At 41.1% G+C, this 25,589-nt stretch overlaps 1 long non-coding RNA gene across 4 annotated transcripts; it reads right to left on the reverse strand.

Annotated features, from left to right (window-relative positions):
* Nucleotides 1–504: 504 nt before the first annotated feature.
* On the reverse strand, nucleotides 505–9,209 carry LOC123388181. Of its 4 annotated transcripts, none has more exons than XR_006602740.1 (5): nucleotides 7,387–9,209; nucleotides 5,085–6,648; nucleotides 3,339–3,442; nucleotides 2,041–2,350; nucleotides 505–1,080 (listed from the first exon to the last, which is right to left on the reverse strand). It is a non-coding gene; the product is annotated as an uncharacterized LOC123388181 (long non-coding RNA). The 4 variants fall into 4 exon arrangements; XR_006602742.1 differs by having other exon boundaries at nucleotides 5,085–5,163; nucleotides 7,387–9,089; XR_006602741.1 differs by having other exon boundaries at nucleotides 5,085–5,157; nucleotides 6,467–9,089.
* Nucleotides 9,210–25,589: the final 16,380 nt, after the last annotated feature.

Raw genomic sequence — 25,589 nt, forward strand, 5'->3', positions numbered from 1 at the left:
GTACAGTTTCACCAGTACTTGACCAACTAACGCCTCTGCATCCCGTGTCTTGTCAATTGTAGCGTAAGTCTGGAGGCAGTGCCTTATGATGTCCCCATTGGAAATCTGAAGCCCTTCTAGCAGCAGGCCTCCCAGGGACTGCTGCAGCATGGCCGTAATGTGGGCTATACGCTGCAAGAACAGAGAGACCAGGAAAGAAGGTCCAGGCACACAGTTTCTAAAAGGTCAAATATATGTGTATGATTTATATACATATGTGTTATATATATAAAGCGAGCCTCTAATTCTACCAGAATATATGTAAGATTAAAATCCCAACATTTCCTAGAGAATAACAATGAATCTCTTCTCCCCATGATTGCTTTCTTTCTTTTTTTTTTTTAAAGGTTTTTATTTATTTATTTGTCGAGAGAGAGCACAAGCACACAAGGAGGCACAGGCAGAAAGAGAAGCAGGCTTCCTGCCAAGCAAGGAGCCCAAGGTGGGACTCGATCCCACGACCTAAGCCAGAGGCAGTGGCTTAACTGACTGAGCCACTGAGGCGTCCCCTCCCTATGATTTCTTTGAAAGTAAGTCGGCTTCATCAAAGTGAAGTTTAGACAATTACTGAACGACAAAAAGTTATTTGTCTCTTAAGCTACGGAGTAAATCTGACAAATGTGCATTTAAACCCAGTCAAGGGCTTTGGATAAATGAACTCTGACTACATCATATGATGTGTCAAGTTACATGAAATTCAGAATTAATTTTACTTGCATAGTTTGGAGACTACGCTTGTGTCTTTACACAAAACCTATCTAGTGTGACATAATGGAAGCAGGGTCCCAAGCAGGAGACACTGAAAAAAAAAAAAATTCAAAGCTAGCTTCAAAATCCTGTAGAGTAGCAATTATCAGGGGCAATGCTAGGTCAAACCAAAATCATCCAGGAAATTCGCAAACAGCAAATTGAAAATCGAAACCAACACTTACTGGTCTTACTTTGTCCAGAAGAGGCATGCCTTGGCTCTGAACAGCATGAAACTGTAACTGGTTAAATTCTGTGGCAATTCTCTCCAAAATCTCTCTAGTCCAGAGAGGGCTAGTAGAGACAATTAGAGAAGTGTAATTCCCAAAGTTAAAACCTGCCACCCCCACCGCCCCCCATGCCTTACAGCGCTCAGGCACCTGCACCTGCACGCCATCAATTTTCAGGACAAACTTTCTGTGCAGCAGGCCCCAGTGTGAGGGGTGAGGAGTGGGGAGGTCGTAGAAGCCAACGACTCAGCCTGGCCCGGGCCACAGGGCCCAGGCAAGGGGATGGAGCTATTTTAGGTCAGTGTGGGTACAACTGCATGTTTCCACCATGTTCCTCGGGCTCTCCCATTCGTGCCCTTCTTCTCCCTTCTTCTCCTATTCTCTAACCCCCTCCTCTCTCTTGCCCTGTCCTACCGTTCATACCCGAAGCCCCCTCTTCTTCTCCGCCTGCCTCATTCTCCCTCCCAAGTACCTCCCCAGTACGAACTACTACTGTCTCCTCAATCAGCTAAAACTGACCGCCTAGCAGCAACCTGGGAAATCGCTCAGAGCAGCGGACTCCAAGTTTAAATTTACCCAACGGCAGAAGGAGCAAGCTCGATGCTCTGGGAGCTGGTGAGAAATCACTCACAGTGCATCTGCCATCAAGTGGACTGGATACACTTCCCTCTTGCCCCCCACATTAGAAAGCGGCAACCCCATTCAAAATGAAGCCGAACAGTGAAAGAAAAAAAAAAACACAATAAAGGCCCCAAAGCCCCTGCTGGGCTCTATGAGGCATCCCACATCTGAGGATGGGCAGTCAGGTAGTGAGGAAACACACTGTAAGGAAACCCAAAAATGTCTGGAGACCTGCCACGGTGTGTCCTCTCCCAGAGCATCAGAACTGGTGTGGAGGGAAGGCAGGCGCTTGGCACGACCAATGCCTAAGCCTAATCCCAACCTCTACTGACTGATCCCATGCACATTTCCTATTTATCCTTATCTCCGCATTTCTGGGCCTAGCAGAGCATGATGGATTTACCGTGTGCTGACGCTGCTCTGGCTTTCCTGACTCCAGAGCTCAGAGCTGCTCTTCTGGAGAAAAAAGTCCTCCAAGGTAATTCTGAGCAAGAAAGCGCACAATGTCTGTTTATCAAGGAGTGTTGCAAAGGGACAGGATTGTAGACACAGAGCTCACTGAGGTGTTTCTATCCGAGGAGCACAGCAGCAACAGCAAAGACGGGAAGAACACTGGAGGGCCAGCTCCCCAGGGGCCGAACGTGGACATGGCTGGAGGGGCTACAGGTGCTGCGAAGGGCCGCAGCGAAGCAGAGCCGCTGGAGACACACGGGCTGCAGAAGGGCTGCATACACACTGTCTGCTAAGTGTGGATGAACCGGGGCAGAAGCACGAGTCCAACGGGATAGAGACACAAGCACAGTGGAGACTGACCACTTAGTTGAATGCCTTGATGTGAAAGGGGGCAGAGACCTAGGACCAGAGAATCGCTTCCTTTGGGATGTGTCCGTTCTTAATCTCCATCATGAGACATGTGGAGCATATGGTCTCTCAAGTTCCTTCCAAATCTAAAACCTTAATTCCTAAAATTTAGAAACCTAACTCCGCCTGCAGGGGGAGGGACTGTTAGCATCACACAACAGAGCACTCAGGGCACCGGGCGACCTTGACGCAGGCAGCCCAGCTGGTATGTGTAGGACCAGCCCCGGCTACTCCCACTGCACCACTGTGCGTCTGTCTCACGGTGCTGACAGGACCTAACTACTCATTTTCTGAGTCACTCATCTACCCTGGCTGATTGAAAATTCACACCAGGAAGGGAACAAGACAATCACAGTATAACAAAAAGAGCCATCATCTTTTTCCTATTTCATAAGTTTTTTCTTTCCTGTTTGTCAATTTCAACTGGATATGTCCTATACTGTTTCATAATAATATAATGCTGGTGCAAAATACATCAATGGTAATACTCTAGGCATGTCTAGGAAAAAAAATGAGATGGAGAAAAACCAAAATGAATGGTAGGTATGCCTTAAAGATCAAAAGGACTTTGCTAGTCCTCAGGGAAGGTGATTCCAAATATACTTTTCCACTGCAAGCATAATGACGTGTTGGAACTGTGGTCTATAACCAAAGGGTTTATAGGAACGTGTTATAGATTTCACCATTTCATGCTCTCCACTCTCCTGGAGCTACATTCTAGCCACAATCCTGGATTTTCTTCTTGTTCAGAAATGAATTCTAACTAAGCCGTCCCCGCCTAATTAGACTGGATGTGAAGTATTAATTTATGTGCTACTTAGTTAAAAAAAAAATGCTTACCTGCTTGCTTCTAGTGCAGAGGTTTCTTTAGAACTTTGTGAATTTAAGATTTTTTCAATCTTTTCAACTGATCAAATAATTTGTATAAGCCTCAACACACACATCTATTAAAATAAAAATTAAGCAAATAAAAAATGTCACCATCTTTACTCTTAATCATCTTTATTTCCCATGCTAAATGCAGGAAAATATAAGACCAAAAGTTAACTTCAAATATATAGGGCATGCTATATTTTGAATATTTCTATGAAGCACAGAATTCTCAAGAATGCAAATCTTAGTTCTAGAATAAGCATACTTCCATATTCTATTGCAAGTTTATAGAGGAAAAAAAAAAAAACCTAAACTTTGCTTTCTCACATTCTATACTCTTATTTCTTCTTTACCCCATCCTGAATCTTTCTATGGGCATTTCTTTCCTATTTTTTTAAAAAGATTTGTTTATTTGAGAGAGAGAGAGACTGCATGTGCACGTTCAGGGGAGGGACAGAGGGAGAGAGAGAATCTCGAGCAGACATCCTGCTGAGCATAGAGCTCAATGCGGGGCTCAATCTCATGACCCTGAGATCATGACCTGAGCCAAAATCAAGAGTCGGACGTTTAACCAACTGAGCCACCAGGCGCCCCTCCATTTGTTTTCTTATGGCCCTTTATTCATGTTTTAACTTTGGCTTCCAATCGTACTGGTCCTCTCAGTTTACATGTGCATATACCTATATGGCCAAGCACCAAATCATTAAAGACCTTTTACACTACAAATATTATCAAAGAGGTTGAGGGACATTATGAAAACACTCATCTTTAAAGAACAAAAAAATACAAAGTCATCCATTCAATAAATAGTTACTGAACACCCCTGGGAGCTCGACATTCATTCCGATGGGGGGTGGGGGGAGGGAGGACACAAGAAAATAAAGCAAGAAATACACCCTGCTCTCACAAAGCTTACTGTTTTGTCTGGAAGCGCACGACAAGCATTCTTTGGACAAAAGCTGTGAGGAGATCCAGAGGCGAATTAAACAGAAGGTCCCTCAAACAGCCTTCTCCCCACTGAGATTTTAACAAATATGCTAATAGTACACATAGAAAACATTGTACAGAGCAGCAGGCGAGAGTCAGAAGCCCAGACTCCCAATGCCCGCTGTGCCCCTACATCGTTATGATCATGAATGACATCGGGGACACTTGGAACTGGAGATAGCACTAAGGGGCACACTCCCGGGGTGAGCCCTCAGATGTACAGAGCCGTTGCCTGTCTCACACACCTGAAACTAAGCCAACACCGCATGCTAACTACTGGGAATCGAAAAAATTATAGTGAACACCAGAACATAAAGAACACAGGATCAGAAAATAACAACAAACCTACGGCAGAATCCTGAGTTTGCTTTGGAAAGCCCACTTCTCCCCTAGTCTCTAATATAAGCCTATTTTCTTTACAGGGCCGCTGACAATTTATACAGTCGTTAACTGTCAAGCGCTGCACCGACAACAGTTATCATTGTTTCTTGTTCTGGAAAAAGTGGGTGATCTTGAGATCGTGTGGGTACCTCTGAAATTCTGTCTTCTTATTTCAGGTAGATAACGTGACATAATGCATAAAATGCACATGCGTGAGAGCTTTGAAAAAAGGCTAAATTAAAAAAAGAAAAAAAGAAGAAAAGCTGAATAGTGCTGAGAAGTTCGTGGAGAAAAGAGGAGAGGGCTTCAACTGGCATGCAGCATAAGAAATCTACTGGAGGGTACCTTTTTCTTCCTTATGTCCTCTTGTTTACACATTCGTTCATCTACTGCCCGAATTCCTTCACAGACTGATGACCTGAGACTCATTAAAAGAATAAAGAAAACATATTACAGACATTGTTTTGTCACATTATCAAGTTCCTACATCTCATTCAATTCCACAGAACTTAATACCTGTGCACCAGTACTATGCAGATATTGACAAAAACAAAACAAAACAAAACAAAAAAAACAAACATCATATACCAGACACAGTTACTGTTGAGGGGACTCATGATCTGGGGGCATAATGACACGAAGGCAGGGTCGCATGGCCAGAAGAAGAATGACACATATACAGTGAAAGTTATGGGGATGAGGGGGCTTAGAATGGAGAACAGATAATATGAAGCAAAGTACAGGAGAGTCTGGAAATGCGACGGGGCTCGAATCGGACTCTGAAAGCCATGTGTACACAGCTGCCGAGGTGGGGAGGGGATGGGGAGCAGATGTAAGTGCACACACACTCAGGGGCAGGGGCAGACAGGCACACAGCCATGTGCACTGCAGGCTTCCTTCTGGAGAGAAGCAGAAATAGGAATGGAGGGCCAACTTCACTGAGATGAGGTCTTTAGATTCTGCATATTTGGAGAACGATGGAATGTCAAAGCACTGATGCATGATGAAGAAATGTGGGTATGGAAATACCAGGAATCAAGAATGAAGAACAGAAGACCAGAAAAAGGCAGAGCACAGAGGTAGAGAAACATGTCCAGAAGCTAATGAATAAAGAGATAATTAGGAATTAGGGCCAAAACAAAGGTTAACAGAAACAACTAGAATGAAATAGGCATATCACAAAAATTCCACAGGAAGGTGAATTAATTCACTCCATCAACATTATGAAACACCTCCTGGACGTCAGTATTGTGGCAGCCCACAGGGATGCAATGAAGACAGATATAGTCGTATCCCTCAGTGGTCTGAGAATCTCACAGAACAGCTTCAGAGTTGGGACCAGAAAGGCAGTTCAGGCAGGACCAAAGTGGCCATAAAAACAGGCCATGGAAAAGGGAGGTGATACGGTGATGGCAGGGGGTGAGGCGGGACGGGAGCCTGTGTGAGTAGAGCAAATCTGCCTCCAGGGTGGGGGTTCGAGAGAAGAGTGGGAGGCCAAAGGAAGGCTAGGCTTGGGAAACAACACCACTATGAGGCCCTGGGAGGAAGAGGCACACCAAGGAGGCAGTGGGAGAGCCCCACAGCGGCTGGTGTGGAATCCAACAGTGGACCATGAAAATCCCTTCCATTCCTAGGAAAAGTACCTTTAACAAGATTTTGTAAAATTCAAATGAGACATAAACCATGGAAAGTATTGGCTACCTCAAGGCACAACTCAAGATTTTTACCTGTTTCATGAACTCTTTCTTGCCTGCCCCTCCCCTAGGCTTCTCAGCACTGATATTTCCATTACTCCACATTTTTCTTGGTTCTAACCATGTACTGTGTCTTCCCTTAAATTATGTTCTCCTTATATTCTCTCTAGGATGCAGGCACTGTCTTAGGGGAGGGACGCACGAGGCCACTCAAGCTAGAAGAGACACACAAGGAAGGATGGTGTCGTTTATGACAATTTTACGACAGGGCATCAGAACGGACAGAAGCTGTAAGTCAGGGCACCAGACACAGACGGGGGGTTCTGGGGTGGGAGACAGGGCAGCACAGTTTTCTGTTAGAAGTGATGCCACAACTGCCCCTCCACTGTTCACCCAGGTGGAGTTCCTATTCCCAATGGCTTAGAGGTGGGGAGTCCCATTCCCACAACAGAGATTTTTCTGAGAACATGCAAATGTAACATTTATTAAGTATTACATTTTATTTATGTTATCTTTCAGTTCCATTAGTGATTACACAGTTTTTGTAGATCAGCCCAGGAACCTAACCACACGTAGATTACGTGGGGTGGGAGGGATATTTACAAGATTACAAACTGTTAAAATATAAGTCATTCATAAGTTAGAAACCACTTACATATGACCAAAGTGGCATTAATAAGTTGAATTTGGAAATATGCTTCCTCTCCCCTGACATTTCAAGGTTGTCTACTCTGAGAATATGTCTTCTTCAAATCGAACATGTTTTTTTAGGTTTTTAGCATATGCAAAAACAAAATCATTTACAACTCTTCTGAAGGTGAATATTATAATCATGAACCGTTAAAATACAACCACCAGTACCACCAAACTAACAGATGAAAAGAATTCTTAGAGAAAAGCCGACGAGGACAACAGGCCTCACAGCAGACTGTTTTCATTAATTGGGGACTTACCAGAACTTCTCGTAACTGTCCTAAAGGCACAGAAAGTTCAGTGAGGGCTTTGTCCATGCCAACCTAAAGGCAAAACCAGGTTGGCACAAACACATCACGATAAGGAGTAATAGTGACGTATCTATTTAACGATCAAAGCAGTACCAGATTTAAGATATTTTTTTGGCACAACCGTATTTTGCTACATAACTAGCTAAACAACAGAAGTGTTATTTGGCCATTAATGTTGTTCATAGAATATGAAAAAAATCTGTTGAAATACATGAAACTATAAAAATAAGGGAAGTCATGAGAAACGAAAGTTTCCTTAAGAACAATTTGCCTTTAGATGACATTTTAAATGAATGTGAAAAATTTTCACAGAAGGTGAACAGTTCTCTGTCTGTAAATGATGATACTCAGCCAGCTGATGTGAAAGTCTGACGGGCTACGTCTCTCTTAAACATTATTATAAGCCTTGAGAAAAATAGAAATTAAACAGAAGTAAAATTTTCTAGGTTTTTAATCCTATTGGGATATTTATATTAGTGGTATATTTCCCAAAAGCAAATGTGCATCATTAATTTTAATGCTTCTTGAAATTCCCACGGAGCTGCAACTTTCTGTGCTTCTCTGGACAAACAGATTTAAAACAAAATGAAGCATCAACAAGGAGACTTTTCTGCCAAGTAACAAAATTCAACATTTCTAAACGGCTTTTACAAACAATTGATAAGCTCACTGCAAATCATTCTTATATTTTTATAAAACCAAATTTTTAAATATCAATATTGGCCAATGTTCCCTCAACCTAGCTCTGGCTAACAGATATACCTGGGAGTAAATTAAACATTGTAAGAGTGGTGGACATTTGCTCCTACAAATTAGTCTAAATCAAGGAAGACTTCAGGGTAATCACTTAGCAACTAATAAAACAACCTCTTGGGTATTATTATCCTTTACTTTTCACTGTTGACTAATGAATTTGAAACATAATCAAACTAGAGCAACCTTGAATGAATAAAAACTAAAACAAACAAAAAAATGTATTCCAAAAAGTTTAGTTCTTTTATTAACGAAATTGGTAATTTCTTCAACTTTCTGGTGGGGTTGGTGGGGTAATCAACTGAAAGGTTTCTAAAAACTCTGCCCTTTTAATAACTATGAAGGAGAGAGAAAGTGTGTGTGTGTGTGTAGGACTTGTGAATTTCAGGTTTACCAAGTTTGTGGAAAGGTTGACAAAATCTGCATGAGCCTTGTTGATGAGCTCGACCATGGCTATTTTAAGAAGTTTATAGTAGAGTTCCAGATCTCCTCTTAGTTCCTCCAGCTGGACACGCTTCCTAAATTCAGACACAAAGTGACCGACATCGAAATCTTCCTGAAAATCAAACCAGAAAGAAAAAATGATTGCACTGATACCACATTTTACATAGAAAAATAAGATCAGAGAAAGAATAAGAGGCCATATTACTGCAGGGGAACACACACAGGGACATCAGGGGGTCTGCTCACTTCCTAAGATTATGGGAAAGGGGGCCCCTCACCAAGACCATTCTCTCCAGTTGCCTAACTCTACAGGCATTTTATTACTTTTAATTATACATTTCAAAGAGGCTCTTCTCAAAATAGAAACAGCTTTTTCTTCTTAATTTTAAAAGTAACAAATGTTCACTGTCAAACTTTCAACCAACCAAGAAATACTTCTGTAAGAGAGAAAAAAAAAATCACCCACTCTCTAATGCTCTGCAGTTAAGCACTGTTAATGTTTACTTTTCTTCGCTATTTAACACAGCGATTCACATCCTTCCAGACTTTGTTTTGGTCTTTCTCTTTACTTTTTTTTTTTTTTAAGATTTTATTTATTTGAGAGAGAGAGACAGAGAGAACAAGTGGGAGGAGGGGCAGAGGGAGAAGCCGGCTCTCTGCTGAGCTGGGAGCCTGATGCCAGGGTTCATTCCAAGACCCTGAAATCAAGACCTCAACCGAAGGCAGACGCTTAACTGACTTAGCCACCCAGGTGCCCTAGTCTTTCTCTTTAAAATATAAATTACTTTTGGGGTTCCTGGCTGGTTCAGTGGGTTAAGGCCTCTGTCTTTAGCCCAGGTCATGATCCCAGGGTTATGGGTTCAAGCCCTGCATTGGGCTTTCTGCTCAGCAGGGAGCCTGCTTCCCTGTCTCTCTCTCTGCCTGCCTCTCTGCCTACTTGTGATCTCTAATAAATAAATAATTTTTTAAAAAATAAAATATCAATTACTTTTTAAAGAAACTGACATATAATGGACACATGTTAGTTTCAGGTGTACAACATAAAAATTCCATATTTTTATCTGTTGTGAAATGATCACCCTAAGACTAGTTAACATCCATCACCAAACATACACATTTTTTTCTTGTGCTAAGAACTCTTAAGCTTTAGCAACTTTAAATATATAATAATATATGGCACCTGGGTAGCTCAGTGAGTTAAGGCCTCTGCCTTCCGCTCAGGTCATGATTCCAGGGTCCTGGGATCGAGCCCCACATCAGGCTCTCTCCTCAGCAGGGAGCCTGTTTCCTCCTCTCTCTCTGCCTGCCTCTCTTCCTACTTGTGATCTCTGTCAAATAAATAAATAAAATCTTATAAATATATATATATATATATAATATACTATGCAGCCATCAAAAGAAATGAAATCTTGACATGTGCAATTACATGGATGGAACTAAAGGGTGAAATAATAAGAGAAAGACAATTATCATACAATCTCCCTGATATGAGGAATTTGAGAGGCAAAGTGGGGGGTGTGGGGGTAGGGAAGGAAAAATGAAACAAGATTGGATTCGGAGGGGGGCACCTGGGTGGCTCAGTGGGTTAAAGCCTCTGCCTTCGGCTCAGGTCATGATCACAGGGTCCTGGAATCGAGCCCCACATCGGGCTCTCTGCTCAACGGGGATCCTGCTTCCTCCCCTCTCTCTGCCTGCCTCTCTGCCTACTTGTGATTTCTGTCTGTCCAATAAATAAATAAAATCTTAAAAAAAAAAGATTGGATTGGGAGGGAGACAAACCATAAGAGACTCTTAATCTCACAAAACAAACTGAGGATTGCTGGGGGGAGGGGTGTAGGGAGAGGGTGGTGGGGTTGTGGACATTGGGGAAGGTATGTACTACGGTGAGTGCTGGGAAGTGTGTAAGCCTGACAATTCACAGACCTGTAATCCTGGGGCTAATAATACATATTTCTAATAAAAAATAATAAAATAAATATACAATAATACACAGTATTATTTACTACAGTAACTATGATGTACATTACATCCCCAAGGCTTATCTTATTAACTGGAAGTTTATACCACTGGACCCCTTCATCTATTTCCTCCACAACCTTGCCTCTGGCAACCACCAATCTGTTCTCTATGACTTCATTTTGCTTTGTTTTTTAGATTCTACATGTGAGGGAGATCATACAGTATTTCTCTTTCTCTGACTTATTTCACTCAGCACAATATCCTCGAGGTCCATCCATGTTGTTGCAAATGGCAAGACTTCCTTCTTTTTAGGTTGAGTAATATTCCATCGTATACACACACATTTTCTTTATCCATTTACCCCGTTGGTGGACACTTTAGTTATTTCCAAGTCTTGGTTGTTGTAAATACTGTGATACTCACTACCGTGAGTGTGAGTCTTGCTGGCCGCTAGAGCCAGGTGATCTAGATGTATACCCTGGGTAGCAACTGCAAACCTCGGGGCATCATACGAGCATTCAAGCTCCTTTCCAGGAGATACCAGAAAGCAGAAGCGAGGTAGAGGGACAGCGCAAAGATGGTACCCATCAGCTCCATCTTTGGAGAATACCTTACTAGGCTCCCAGATCCATGTTAAATTAGATGCCTGCCCCTCAGGGCTTTAAGATAAGCAAATGAGCCTCTTTCACAGAAATCTGAACCCATTTCAGTCTGCTGCTTCTGTGCTGAGTTCCAGGGTGGGTCAGTCTACTCGCACGACTGCTTTAGGAACTGTTTCTCAGTTTGCTATAGCCTTGTGGGTCTCATGGGTGCAAGCTCTGATGGCTTTCAAAGCTGGATGTTTTGGGGTCTTGTCTCTTAGATGTACGTCTTGGAAGTTGGGGTGCCAGAAGTGGGGCTCAAACCCTTTGCTCCTCAGGGAGAAGCCTGGGGTTTTGAGTACCTTCCCAATCCCAGGTCGCTGTACCAGGGGTGGGTTTTATGGCAAGACTATTTCTTACTTCAACATAGGTTTTTTTCCTTACTCACCTAATGTGTAGGAGTCACTCAGCTAGTTGTAGGGTTTTTTCCACAGGAAATTTTTCCATATGGAGCTATAGATTCAGTGTGTATTTCATAGAAGAGATGAGTTCAAGATCCTCCTATGCCACCATCTTGAATGGAAACCCCAGACCTTCTCTATGTATGTGTGTATACACACATATGTGTACACACACACACACACACACACACACATATTCATGCTCTTCTAAACTATTTCCCATCTAGGGGCACCTGGGTGGCTCAGTGGGTTAAGCCTCTGCCTTCGGCTCAGGTCATATCTCAGGGTCCTGAGATCAAGCCTCACATCAGGCTCTCTGCTCAACCGGGAGCCTACTTTCCCCCCTCTCTCTGGCTCCTTGTGACCTCTTTCTCTCTCTCTGTCAAATAAATAAATAAAATCTTAAAAAAAGAATAAAAAAATAAAAAATAAAAACCCATTCTATTAAAAAAAAAATTTCCCATCTAAAAATATAACTTGAGTGTCTTTACGTAAAACACATACATTTCTATTAATATTTTATGTGCATGCTGAGTGTCCCATTGAACAGATGTTCCAAATCTTTCATAACCTATTTCCAAGTATTGGTCTCACAGGATTAGCTATCCTGTGTTTCCCCTCTACAATACTGTGATACCCCGGTAGGCTTATATGCTTAGAGGCAATAAATTACTATCTACTTCCCCTGTGACTCTGCTACTCTATGACCTGTTTAGTCAGCAAGAATCAAATGTGATGATTCCCAAACTAGTTAAGGACACCTACACTTACTTCGTAATTATATAGCTTCATTAAACACTATGTAAACTAACAAAATATGACTGCAAAAATAAATCACTGTTGGGCGCCTGGGTGGCTCAGTGGGTTAAGCCTCTGCCTTCGGCTCAGGTCATGATCTCGAGGTCCTGGGATAGAGTCCCGCATTGGGCTCTCTGCTCAGCAGGGAGCCTGCTTCCCTCTCTCTCTCTCTCTGCCTGCCTCTCCATCTACTTGTGATGTCTCTCTGTCAATAAAAAAAAAAAAATCACTGTTCTTTTGAAAACTAACACAGCTACTTTGGAAAGATTTGATACAAAGAAATCAATAAGAAAATTTTTGCTAAGTTAGGTATGGGTGAGATGACCAAGTACCAGGCAGGGAGGGAGTGATCACAGGATTCTCACTCAATTCAGTTAAAGAAACTGAAACTGAATGCAAAAAAAGACAACATAGAAAGCTTTTTTTAAAAAGATTCTTTTTATTTATTTGAGACACAGACAGACAGTATGAGCAGGGAAAGGGGCAATGGGAGGAGATTCCCTGCTGAACAGGGAGCCCAATGTGGGACTCCATCCCAGGACCCCAGGGTCATGACCTGAACCGAAGGTAGATGCCTAACCTATTGAGCGACCCAAGTGCTGTGATAACTCAGAAATCTAATCTGCAGGCCAGTTTCCAGAGAAAAGACCTGGCACTGTTTCAATGGAGAATAAATGTATATATATTTTTTCCAAATAAAATGCTAAAAACTGTATGTACCATTCCCTAAGAGTACTTGTTTAAACTGACTTTTTTAGTTAATCAACCAAAGACTGACCCTGCTAGTGTCGGAGAGAAGGACTTCATACCAAACCATAATTTCACAGTCATCTACAGAAAGCCACCTGCTCCTTACACTGGTGACCAAATTAGCCTGGACCTTTCTCTCCTGAGACCATCTCAGACCTTACATCATAGTTATGTAGTACATCACGGGAGGGGGTCTCGGTTCATAATCCTGGCCATACTACTCACCAACTGTATACCTTTAGGTCGATCACTTTCCCTGCCTCAGTTACACATTGTTGACGTTCTTGAACTTCATGGTGGCATTCTAAATTGTATAACTGGGGTGCCAATGTGGCTCAGTTGGTTAAGCATCTGCCTTTGGCTCAGGTCATGATCCCAGTCTCTTGGGTTTGAGTTCCACATCAGGCGCTCCGCTGAGCAAGGAGCCTGCTTCTCCCTCTGTCCCTTCCTCCTGCTCCTGCACTCTCTCACTCTCAAATAAAATCTTAAGTAAATAAATAAGTAAATAAATAAATCATATAACTTAGCTTCAGTGAACAAATGCTATTAGGTAATATTAGTACTCAACTTACCATTTATGCATTTGTTCTCAGATAAACAAAAGTTGCATAACACATGACTAAATAACTCGGAACATCTGTGAATACTGGGTTAGGCAGCGTTTGCTGTGAAAAGCAAACCCAAACTCACAGTGCCATAATAGAGACCCATTTCACTTAACCAAGAATGGTTTTACTACTTTAGGAATGGTTTTACTTTATAGTGTAGATTTCCCAAGTATTCAAAAAGAAAGTATTTACAACCCATACATTTATGGTCAACTGATTTTTCACAAGGATGCCAAGACCATTTAATGGGGGGAAAAACAGTCTTTTCGAGTGCCTACTACTGGGCCAAGTGAATATCTACATGCAAAAGAATGAACTTGGAACAGCAACGTCACACATACACAAAAATATAACTCAAAATGGATCAAAGATTTAAATGTAAGAGTCAAAATTGTAACACTCAGAGAAAACAGGTGAAAATCTGTATGACTTTGGATCGGGAAAAGCTTTCTTAGACATGATACACAAAGCAATAAGAAATATTAGATAAGCTGAACTTGATCAAAATAAAAACTTTCGTGTGTCAAAGGACACTACGGAGAACGTGAAAAGACAACCCACAGAATAGGAGAGAGTATCTGCAAATCCTTTGTCTGACAAGGACCTAATAACCAGAATTTGCAAATATACTCTTAGAACTCAACAACAAAAAGACAAATAACCTAATTTAAAAACAAGCCAAAGACTTGAATAGACATTTCTCCAAGGATGATACACAGACGGTCAAGAGCACATGTCGGGATGTTCGACATCCTTAGTCATTGGGGAAATGCGAATCAAAAGCACATGCAGATGCCACGTCACACCCACTAGGACAACTATGGTAAAATAAGAAAACGAAAAAGAAAAAAAAAAGAAGAAGAAAAGTGCTGGCAAGAAGGCGGAGAAGCTGGAACCCTCCTGTATTGTCGGTGAGAATGTAAAACAGTGTGGCTAAGGCAGCAAACAGCTCGGTAGCTCCTCAAGAAGTTACACATGTACAATTACCCAGGAGTTCTACGTCTAGGGGTATGACACCGACAGAACTGACAACAGATGTTCCTGCCACAACCTATACATAAATGTGCACAGCAGCGCTGCTCGTAACAGCCAAAAGAGTATATACCCAACGTCCATCAACTGATGAATGGATACATAAAATGTGGAAGAGCCTCTTACCCAACCATAAAAAAGAATAAACTGTTACATGCTACAACACGAGTGAAGTCTGAAAACATTCTACTCTCAGGTTAAAGGAAGCCAGACACAAAAGGTCACATGTTATACAATTCCACTGATATGAGATGTTCCAGAAAAGGCAAATCCATGAAAACAGAAAGTAGATTCATGATTGCCAGGGAATAAGGGGAGGGGAGAATTGGAACTAAGAGGTTTATTTTTCGGGTGATGGAAGCATTCTGGAATTAGACAGAAGTGACGTATGTACCATATACACAGTAAATATACTAAAAGCCAGAGAGGAGTACACTTTAAAATGGCAACTATTATGCTTTGTGAATTGTATTTTGATGAAAAATGAAACAACTTAAATATCAACAAGTTAAATGCTAGGATACATTTAAAAAAATCCAAAGTAACACTAATCACAGGAACAATGGAGTAGCTACATGAATTTCAGACAAAGCAGATTTCAGAGAAGGAAAATTATCAGGCATAAAGAGCAGCATTACATAATGATAAAGAAATCGACTGACCAAGAAGACGCAATTATCCTCAACGTATGTGTGCCTGATCAACACAGGTGAGAGACAACCTAACAGAACTGCAGGGAGAAATAAACAATTCCATTATCACAGCTGGTGACTTCAACACTTCTCCATCATTAATGGGCCGATCCAGCAGCAGGGCAACAAGGATTTGACAGATGTGGACATTCAGTCCAGACATGGCACACTTAACACCACCATCAATTACCGTACAACAGATGTACACAGACAATTTCGCCCAGTAATAGTGCAACACACATTCTTCTTAAGCTCATATGGAACACTCATCAAGACAGAATAATTCTGGGCCACAAAACACAACAAATTTTTAAAAATAAAAATTATACCAAGTATGTTCTCAGACCGCAATGGAATTAAAAATCAGTAACAGAAGATAGCTGAAGAAGTCCAAAATACATGGAGATTAAATGACACACTTCTAAATGACAGAAGACCAGTCTCAACAAAATACAATGTAGCAAAATGTGTGGAATGCTGCTTAAAGGGAAAATACAGTACTGAATGCAAATATTAGAAAAAAAAAAGATTAAAGTCAATAATCTAAGCTTCCATTTTAGGCAACAACAACAAAATCAAATCTCAAGTAAGGAGGGGCTCCTGGGTGGTTCAGTTGGTTAATCATCTGCCTTTGGCTCAGGACATGGTCCTAGGGTCCTGGGACAGAGCCCTGCATCAGAGCTTCCTGCTGAGGGAGGCTGCTTCTCCATCTCCAATTCCTCCTGCCTGTATTCCCTCTCTCACTGACTCTCTCTGTGTCAAATAAAATCATTAAAAAAAAAAACCCTAAAGGAAGTAGAAAAAAATAAAAATTAGAGCAGAAATCATTGTAATTAAAACCAGGAATTTTTTTTTTTAAATCAATAAACCCCAAGTCTGTTTCTTTGAAAACATCAATAAAACAGATACACCCTTAGCCAGGCAAACAAAGAAAAAAAGGTAGAAGACATAAATTACTAATATCAGATGAAAGAAGGGAGGGCTACTGCTAACAATCCCAATCACTGTAAATTCAACCAAACATTTATGGAATACTACACAATTCTCTAAAATCTCTTCCAGAAAGTAAAACTAGAAGGAATGCTTCCTAAATCATTCTAGGAGATCATTATTACCCTGACACCAAAACCAATACTACAAGAAAAGAAACTACAAACTAGTATCTCTCATGAACACAGACACAAAAATCTTCAACAAAAATTAGCAAATAAAAGCAAATACTATATTAAAAAATTATACACCAGGATCATGTAGGATTTATTCCAGGTATGCAACATTAGAAAATGTTCAACATTAGAAAATCAATGTGATCCATCATATCAACAGAAAAAAAATCACATGATCATATCAATGAAGGGAGGAAAAAAAACATTTAACAAAATCCACACCTCTTCATTATTAACCCTCAGGAAACTAGGAATAGGAGGACTTCCTCAACTTGATAAAGAATGTCTCCAAAAATCCACAGCTAACATGATATTAATACTGAGAAAATAGAAGACAGAGAATCAAGGCAAGGATGTCCCTCCTACTACTACTATTCAATACTATACTGGAAGGCCAAACTAATGAAAAAAGGTAAGAAAAGGAAACAAAAGGTATACAACCTGGGAAAGAATAAAACTTTGTTCACAGATGACATGACTGTCTACAGAAAATACAAAGACTTCACACCCCACACCCTCCTGAAACTAGTCAAGTGATTATAGCAAGTCTGCACAATACACAGTTAAAATACAGAAGTCAATTGCTTTCCAATGATGTATCAGACAAAGGGCCAGTATTCAAAATTTATAAAGAATTTATCAAACTCAACATCCAAAAAACAAAAAAAATCCAGTCAAGAAATGGACAGAAGACATGAACAGACCAAAGAAGACATCCAAATGGCCAACAGACACATGAAAAAGGGCTCCACATCACTCAGCATCAGGGAAATACAAATCAAAACCACAATGAGACACCACCTTACATCAGTCAAAATGGCTAAAATTAACAAGTCAGGAAACAACAGATGTTGGCGAGGATGTGGAGAAAGGGGAATCCTCCTACACTGTTGGTGGGAATGCAACTCTGGAAAACAGTATGGACGCTCCTCAAAAAGTTAAAAATGTAACAACCCAACGACTTAGCAATTGCCCTATTAGATGTTTATCCAAAGTACACAAAGTGATTTGAAGGGGCAAAAGCACCCCGATGTTTATAGTCAAACTATTGAAAGAGCCCAGATGTCCATCAACAGATGAATGGATAAAGATGTGCTATACACACACACACACACACACACACACACACATTACTCAGCCATCAAAAAGAACAAAATCTTGCCATTTGCAAGGACATGGATGGAACTAGAGGAAGACAAATACCATATAGTTTCAGTCACATGTGGAACTTAAGAAACAACAGATGAATATAGGAGAAGGGAAGGAAAAATAGAAACAGACAGGGAGGCAAATCACAAGAGACTTAACTATAGGAAACAAACTGAGGGTTACTGGAGAGGGGAAAGTTGGGGTAACTGGGTGAGGGGTATTAAGGAGGGCACTTGTTGGGATGAGCTCTGGGTGTTGTATGCAACCAATGAATCACGAAATTCTAACCATGAAACTAAAAGTACACTAAATGTTAACGAGATTGAATTTTAATTAAAAAATTTAAAAAGTCAATTGCTTTCGTATATGCCAGCAATGTACAAGTGGAATTTGAAGTTAAAAACACAAGACCATTTACATTAGCATACCAAAAAAAATTAATACTTAGGTGCAAATCTAATGAAATATGCACAAGATCTATATGAGAAAAAGTATAAAATTCTGATGAAAGATAACAAGCAAGGTAAGATGTGAAATGGAAAGAAGTCCATAATCTTGGGTAAGAACACTCAATACTGTTAAGAGGTCAGTTCTTCCCAAACTGATCGACAGACTCAATGCAATCCCAATCAAAATGCCAGGAAGTTATTCTGTGGATACAAAATTGTTGACTCTAAAATTTGGATGGAAAACTGGAAAACCAAGAGTCCCGGAGTAGTCAACAAAATATTAAAGAGCGGGGAAAAAAGGAAATTGAGGATTGCCACCACCCAATCTCAAGACTTACTATTAAAGCTATAGTGATTAAGACAGAAGGTGCCTGGCAAAAGAGACAGGTGCTTGGAACAGAGTGGAGAACCCAGAAAAACATCCACACACACAGGCAAAGGCAACTCAATGGCAAGGACAGTCTTCAACAAATGGAACCGAACAATGGGACATTGATAAGAAAAAACAAACAAATGAAAAGAATAAAAACAAACTTTTCACACCTTTCACAAAACCTAAACGTAAAATGCAAAACTTCTTAAAGATGACATAAGAAAAAAATGTAGGGATCCTTGGATTTGGCAATGACTTTTCAGATATAAATCCAAAAGCATGATCTACGAAAGAAAAAAATTGATGAGAGGGACTTTGTTAAAATTAAACTTCTCTGTAAAAGACACTGTTAAGAGAATGAAAAGACGGGACGCCTGGGTGGCTCAGTTGGTTAAGCAGCTGCCTTCGGCTCAAGTCATGATCCCAGCGTTCTGGGATCCAGTCCCACATCGGGATCCTTGCTCTGCAGGGAGCCTGCTTCACCCTCTGACTCTGCCTTCCACTCTGTCTGCCTGTGCTCACTCTCGCTCGCTCTTTCTCTGACAAATAAATAAATAAAATCTTAAAAAAAAAAAGAGAGAGAATGAAAAGACCAGTCACAGAGTAGAGAAAATATCTGCAAAACACATCCATGGTAAAGGACTTAAAATAAGAAATATAATATAAAGATGTCTTAGTAGCAACAAGAAATCAAACCTAATTTAAAAATGTGAAAAGAGCGGTGGCTGGGAAACCCAGTCAGTTAAGCATCTGCCTTTAGCTCAGGTCCTGGGACAGGGCCCCCGGCTCAGCGAGGAGCCTGCTTTTTTCCCTCTCCCGCTGCCTGCTGCTACCTCTCCGTATGCTTGTGCTGTTAATAAATAAATAGAATCTTTAAAAAAGGAAAAAAAAAGGATCTGAAAAGATGCTCAACTTTGTATGTCATTAAGAAATTGCAAATTTAAACAAGGTACTATTACATATCACGTAGAATATAAAAAATCCAAAGCACTAGTAATACCAAATGCTAGCAAGGATGTGGGACAACCGAACTCTCATTCACTGTTTGGTCAGAATGCAAAATGGGAGGCGCTGTGTGAGACAGCTTGGCTGTTTCTCACAGAACTAAACACATTCTCACTATAAGATCAGTAATTGTGCTCCTTTGTATTTACCCAAAAGAGCTTAAAACTAGTGTCCACACAAAAACCTGCACACGGATGTTTACAGCAGCTTTATTCTCTGAAGTGCCAAAACTTGGAAGCAATCCAATCTCCTTCAGTAGGTGAACAGGTACACTGGGCCACACCCACACAACGGATTACTCAACAATTAAAAAAGATGAATTATTAAGCCACAAGACTTCGAAGAACCTTAAATGCATATTGCTAAGTGAAAGACCAGTCTCAAAGACTAAATACTATATGATTCCAACTCTATGGCATTCTGGAAAAGGTAAAAATTAACCAACATTTTTATTTTTATTTATTTTTTAGGTCATCTCTATACCCAATGTGGTGGCTAGAACTCACAACCCCAAGATCAAGAGTCAGATGCCCTAGCACCTAAGCCAGCCAGGTGCCTCTGAAAAGGTAAAACTCTAGACAGTAAAAAGATCCCGGGCTGAGGGGTGAGCGAGGAGGGTGCAGAGAGAGAAGAAACAAATAGATGAGGTAAAGGGTTTTTCAAGGCAATGAAACTAGGCTGTAAGATACCAACAGTAGGTAAATAACATTATACATTTGTCAAAACCCACAGAACTATAGAAAGAGGAGTGAACCCTAATGTAAACCATGGATTATTAATTAATACTGTATCAATGTTGGTTCATCAGTTGTAACACATGTACCACAACAATGTAATACATTAATAATAGGAGATAGTGAAGTTAGAAGAAAAATATCTTCTCTTTGTACTCAGGGGTATTTCCTATCTGAACCCAGTTAAAGTACAAATCCCCCAAAAGGCCAGAAGCTGGGAGATCACAAGAGGTGTTGGAACACAGGAAAATAAATGAGCAAACCAGGCAAGCTGCAGGTAATTAAGAACCATTAACCATCAGAGAAGCAGTGACATCACTCAAAATTAAAACCAAGTAGAGTTTAAAAGTTTAGCTACTTTACTAACTAGCTGCAATCAGGGATGGCAAACAAAGACTAATTCAAAGTAACCTGGGAATTAATCATTTAAAACTTACCAATAATCTGAAATTAGTAGCTTTAATGCTATGAAAATTACATGGAATTTGGAAAGATTGAAGTTCTCTAAGCTGCCAAGAAGTAAAACACTCCTTCCCAGATACATGGACTTATAAAATCACTATATACTATCTGCACGAGAAGCAGAATCCCCCAGAACCATCACTCTGTAATGATGAGAAGTACTAAGAGGGCATATGAAATTTATGAGCTCTGCCCTGAAACATGTCCCATTTCATCGAGACAAAAAACCAAAATAGTTAAGCACTAATCTGCACACTACATAGGGGTTGAAAGACATAGAAAGTTTGTGTGAGCTCACGTACGTGTGTGTTTCCAACCATTCTTGAAAACAATGGACAACAGAGATGAATAAATGTCCCTGTATATCCCATAAATATTCCTCAAATATTTATCATGCAACTCCAGTTCTGCTCTAAGACCTGGGGACACAGTCATGAAAAGAAAAGACAAGGTCTCTGCTTTTAAGAAGCAGATATTCTAATGCAGAAATGAGAAAATAAATATGTAAACAAACATTATATTAATGAACAGTGATCAAATAGTGATTAATGAATAGTGATCACAGCTAAAAAGAAAACAGGACACAGTAAAGGTTGAGTGACAAATGGGATGTATTTTAACTTGGATGAACCAGGAAATATAGAACAATGAGTTGAGATCCAAATGACACAAAGGAGCTAGCCACAGGAAGTGTGGGAAGAGTGTTCCCGCCCAAGGTATCAGCATGTATACAAAAATGTCCTTGGAGCTCTTCCCTCCAGCCCCTGCTCTCAAATCTCTGACCCAGCTAGGTGGGGACATAATCTAGGACTTGTGTCTCCCAAAACTCATTCTAAATCTTTGTTCGGTGACTAAAATTATTCAAGCTTGAGAAATTAAAAACATATGCTAACAAGATCTTCCCACCATCTACAGAGAGATCATCTTAAAAGCATCATGAAATAGTAACACTGAAATTCTAAAAAATTTCTGTTCTAACATTTTAATCAATTTTATATCAAACTCCTTTCTTGAATTTATATACCCATTTGACATATTTATGAGGAGACAAAAAAAAAAAAAACCCTACATTCCGTAAATGTATTTATCCATCTAACAAATATTTGAGTACCTAATTACACTCTGTTCCAGCTGATTTCTTCTCTTTATCTCTGTTTTCCCCTCAATTTAACACCAATCATAATCTATGTAGGCTTTTAGTTCGCTTTTCCAAATTAATTTCTTGAGCTATTTAAAGGAATTATCCAGTGCTAGAGTTCTCAACACTGGTCACACATTAGAATCACGTAAGGAACTTTTTTTTTTTTTTAAGATTTTATTTATTTATTTGACACACAGAGAGAGATCACAAGTAGGCAGAGAGGGAGGGAATCATGCTCCATGCTGAGCAGAGTGTCCCATGCAGGGCTCGATCCCAGGACCCTGAGACCATGACCTGAGCTGAAGGCAGAAGCTTAACCCTCTGAGCCACTAAGGCACCCCCTCACCTGAGGAACTTAAAAACAAAAAGCCCAAAGGGCACCTGGCTCATTCAGTCACTGGAGCGTGCAGGTCTTGATCTCAGGGTTGTGAGTTCAAGTCCCATGTTGGGTATAGAGATTACTTAAAAAAAAAAAAAAAGAAAGAAAGAGCCCAAGCCCCAGTTTTGATTAATTTGTTTAAATGTATCAAGAAATTTGATGCTAAATGTTGTTAAGACTAGTTAAATACCAAAAAGATATATTTACATAATACTTCTTGCTCTCAAATTTTGAACAAAGAACTTACTAATAATCAATAACTTAGTAGGCCAACATTTTATTTAAATAAGTTTTATGGTACTACAAAGAGTGAATTAGAAAATCAAAAGCAAGGAGAAATGGGCATGATGTGGACATGGGGTAGCAAGAGAAAGCAAGAAAGTATGTGACCGGGAAGCGAATGCTTAGCTCTGAGATCCTTCTCTGAGAGAAGGACAGATTAAAACCTAAAGAGAAAGAAAAGAAGGATCCCATGCACTCAAGGAAAGAGAAGTCCCTCAATATCCCTCCTGCTTTTTCCAATATAAACACACAGCTGGGCCGACTTACCACATCCTGGTTGGTACCGACTTTATCAACTTTTCTATTTAGGCCAAACTGGACCGGTCAATGATGGACGGACGGGCTGTGTGCCAAGTGTACCAGTTGTACAACTGACTGTGCAATGGCTGAAACTGAGAAACCGGGGTGAAAGTATCAAGAGGCTCTAAGGATTGCGAAAGAGCCAAGATTCAAATGATTACCACGTACACACAAGACAAACTATGCAGATGACTGCTCAGTATGGAAGTAATTCAGAGTGTTACACTGTGGCATCAGCTGACCCAGACCCAGAAGATTGCTGGAGTTCCCATCATGGACATCTCTAACCATATAGACGACACTGAGCAAATGCCAGATGATGATGGAGCCCCTCACTCCTATGTCTTAATAGAGTTCCTCAGCTCTCCTTTACCAACTTTTCCTGTTGCCAGTCCATACAAGCAATTCTCCTTACCCAGTTCCTCTGTTCTGAGCTATGGCTACAGACACTCACGTTTTTATGTTTTGAAACTGATTAACTTGTACCATTTTACTTTTTGTTGCATCTTTTTATAAATCAGATGACCGCTCACAAGACAAAAAAAAAAAAAAAAGGAATGGAAAGGAAAGATCAAAAGGGAGGACAACAACAACAAAAAAATAGTTCTTTTTTGCCGGGAACACTTCTTACAAGTGCCAATCAGATAAACTTTATCTGATGTTACATCGTCACAACTCCTCTATCATCAGGGAAAGTAGTTCACATAAGAAAATTTCTCTATAAAATGAGTTCCAGGCTTACATTCCATATTTGGCTAATTAGAATTTCATTACGATGTCTGTCTCAAACTGATGCGGAAGAGAATGGAATCTTGTCATCAAGACATGATATCGAACTAAGAACCCACAGGGTAAGTAAGCACTCCGCTCCTGTGATAGGAAGATGGCTCCTGGGGATGGGCGACCCTGGGCAACAGTGGCTGACCTGCGGGCCTGCGGCTATCTGCCGTCTGTCACTCTTCCCTCTTCCTCCTCTGTCAGCTGCTATCTCCAGCCGCTGTCAACAAAGTCCACCTCAAACAGCCATCACTTCCCTCTGGTCCCATTTACCATAGCTAAGCTCCAGGCCAGGCATCCAGATCACCAGCCCTGTGGGAACTTCTTCTAAGGTAAGAGGTGGCCCTATTGGTGAAATGCAGGTGCCAAGGCATGTGGACATTGTGCCATCTTCTGCGCTATTCTTAATGTTCTGATTGTCCCACTTCCCTCAGTTCCCACCTGTGGCCTCAGGAAAGGAACATATTACAGTAGGATTTCCAAGGACTGATGCGTGGGGGTCAGGAGATCTGGCCTGTGATTGGCCCCAACTAGCTGTGTGGCTTTAAAGGGAGTCATCACACCTCAGGCCTCATTTTCCTTATCTGAAAGCCAGGATGGACTGGAGTCTTTTCAGAGGAGCCGGCAAAGATCACATAGATAAGCACCACCTCATTATACTAACAAGCAAACAGAAGGCCAGAGGCGAGTGATTTGCCCCAAGTCAGACATAAGCAGGCAGAGAGCAGAGCCGAGGATGGGACCCACATCTGCAGGTCACAGCTAATCAGCCAGCACAGTACAAACAGATCTGAGCAGCTGCTCATTCTTCCCCTTTTCCGTTTTGTCCATCAGAATGCATGCTCCCTGCAAACAAGGACACACAGGACCTGCTTCCTGTCTCAAAATTCCCAGTTCACCCAATTAGAACAGGGAGGAGCCTCAAGGACTTACCCCCCAACCCACACACACGGTTCTTTTACCTATGGAACATGAGGGTACATACATTCACCGTCCAGAGGGCTCCTGCCTTCACTTCTCATGGAAAAGGTCATCATGTGCCTACCCGGGGTGCCAACGAAGCCACAGGTTCCAGAGAGGAACTTACACAGAAAAGTTCGAAGGAGGTAGATGCCTCAGTGCAGAAACAAACTGTCTACCAAGGAAAACTACCCCATGGGGGACTGATTCTCTTTGAAATACGTTCGAGTGCATGGGAAAATGGTTTTTCAAGAGCTGGTGGACTGACGAGTCACCTGGTACATACAAGATCACATCCGCATTCTGAGAAGAGTGGCTTGCCTGCAGTGTAGACCAGGGGCCAGAAAGACAAGGAAGGCGCATGGAGACTGGGTGAGAAGCTTCTACGGTGTGATGGCAAGGGCGCACTGCAAAGGTACGAGAAGAGATGGAAAGAAGTATATGGACTCAAGAGGTTTAGGAAGCGAAATCCACAGGACTTGGTGTGGAAAAGACTAGATTTTGGAAAGGTGACAGAGTAGGAGTTGACTTCTGGTTTCCCGACTCCAGGCTAAACGGATGAAGTGTTTACTGAGAGAGGCAATAGAATAAGAAAGGTGGTTTTCAGTGGAGGATGTGCTCATGAATTCCATCTTGAACCTGATGAGTCTAAGGGGCCACAGACACATCTGCGAAGAAAGGTCAGCAAGTCCGATACACAGAACTGGTGCTCAGGAGGCGTGTGGACCAGAGACAGGAATCCGCCTGACCTGCTGATAGGTGGTTATGAAGCTGCACAAAAGGTCATCTAGGGAAAGAAAGGAACACAGGGCTGAGCCCATAATCAGCATTCAGTGGCTACCAGGAGCATGACTTTGCACAGGAGACACATCAGAGAGGTAGAAGAAAGACAGGAAG

This window comes from Mustela putorius, unplaced genomic scaffold, assembly GCF_011764305.1.
Source record: "Mustela putorius furo isolate JIRA1106 unplaced genomic scaffold, ASM1176430v1.1 tig00003893_pilon_pilon_pilon, whole genome shotgun sequence".
Taxonomy (NCBI): domain Eukaryota; kingdom Metazoa; phylum Chordata; class Mammalia; order Carnivora; family Mustelidae; genus Mustela; species Mustela putorius.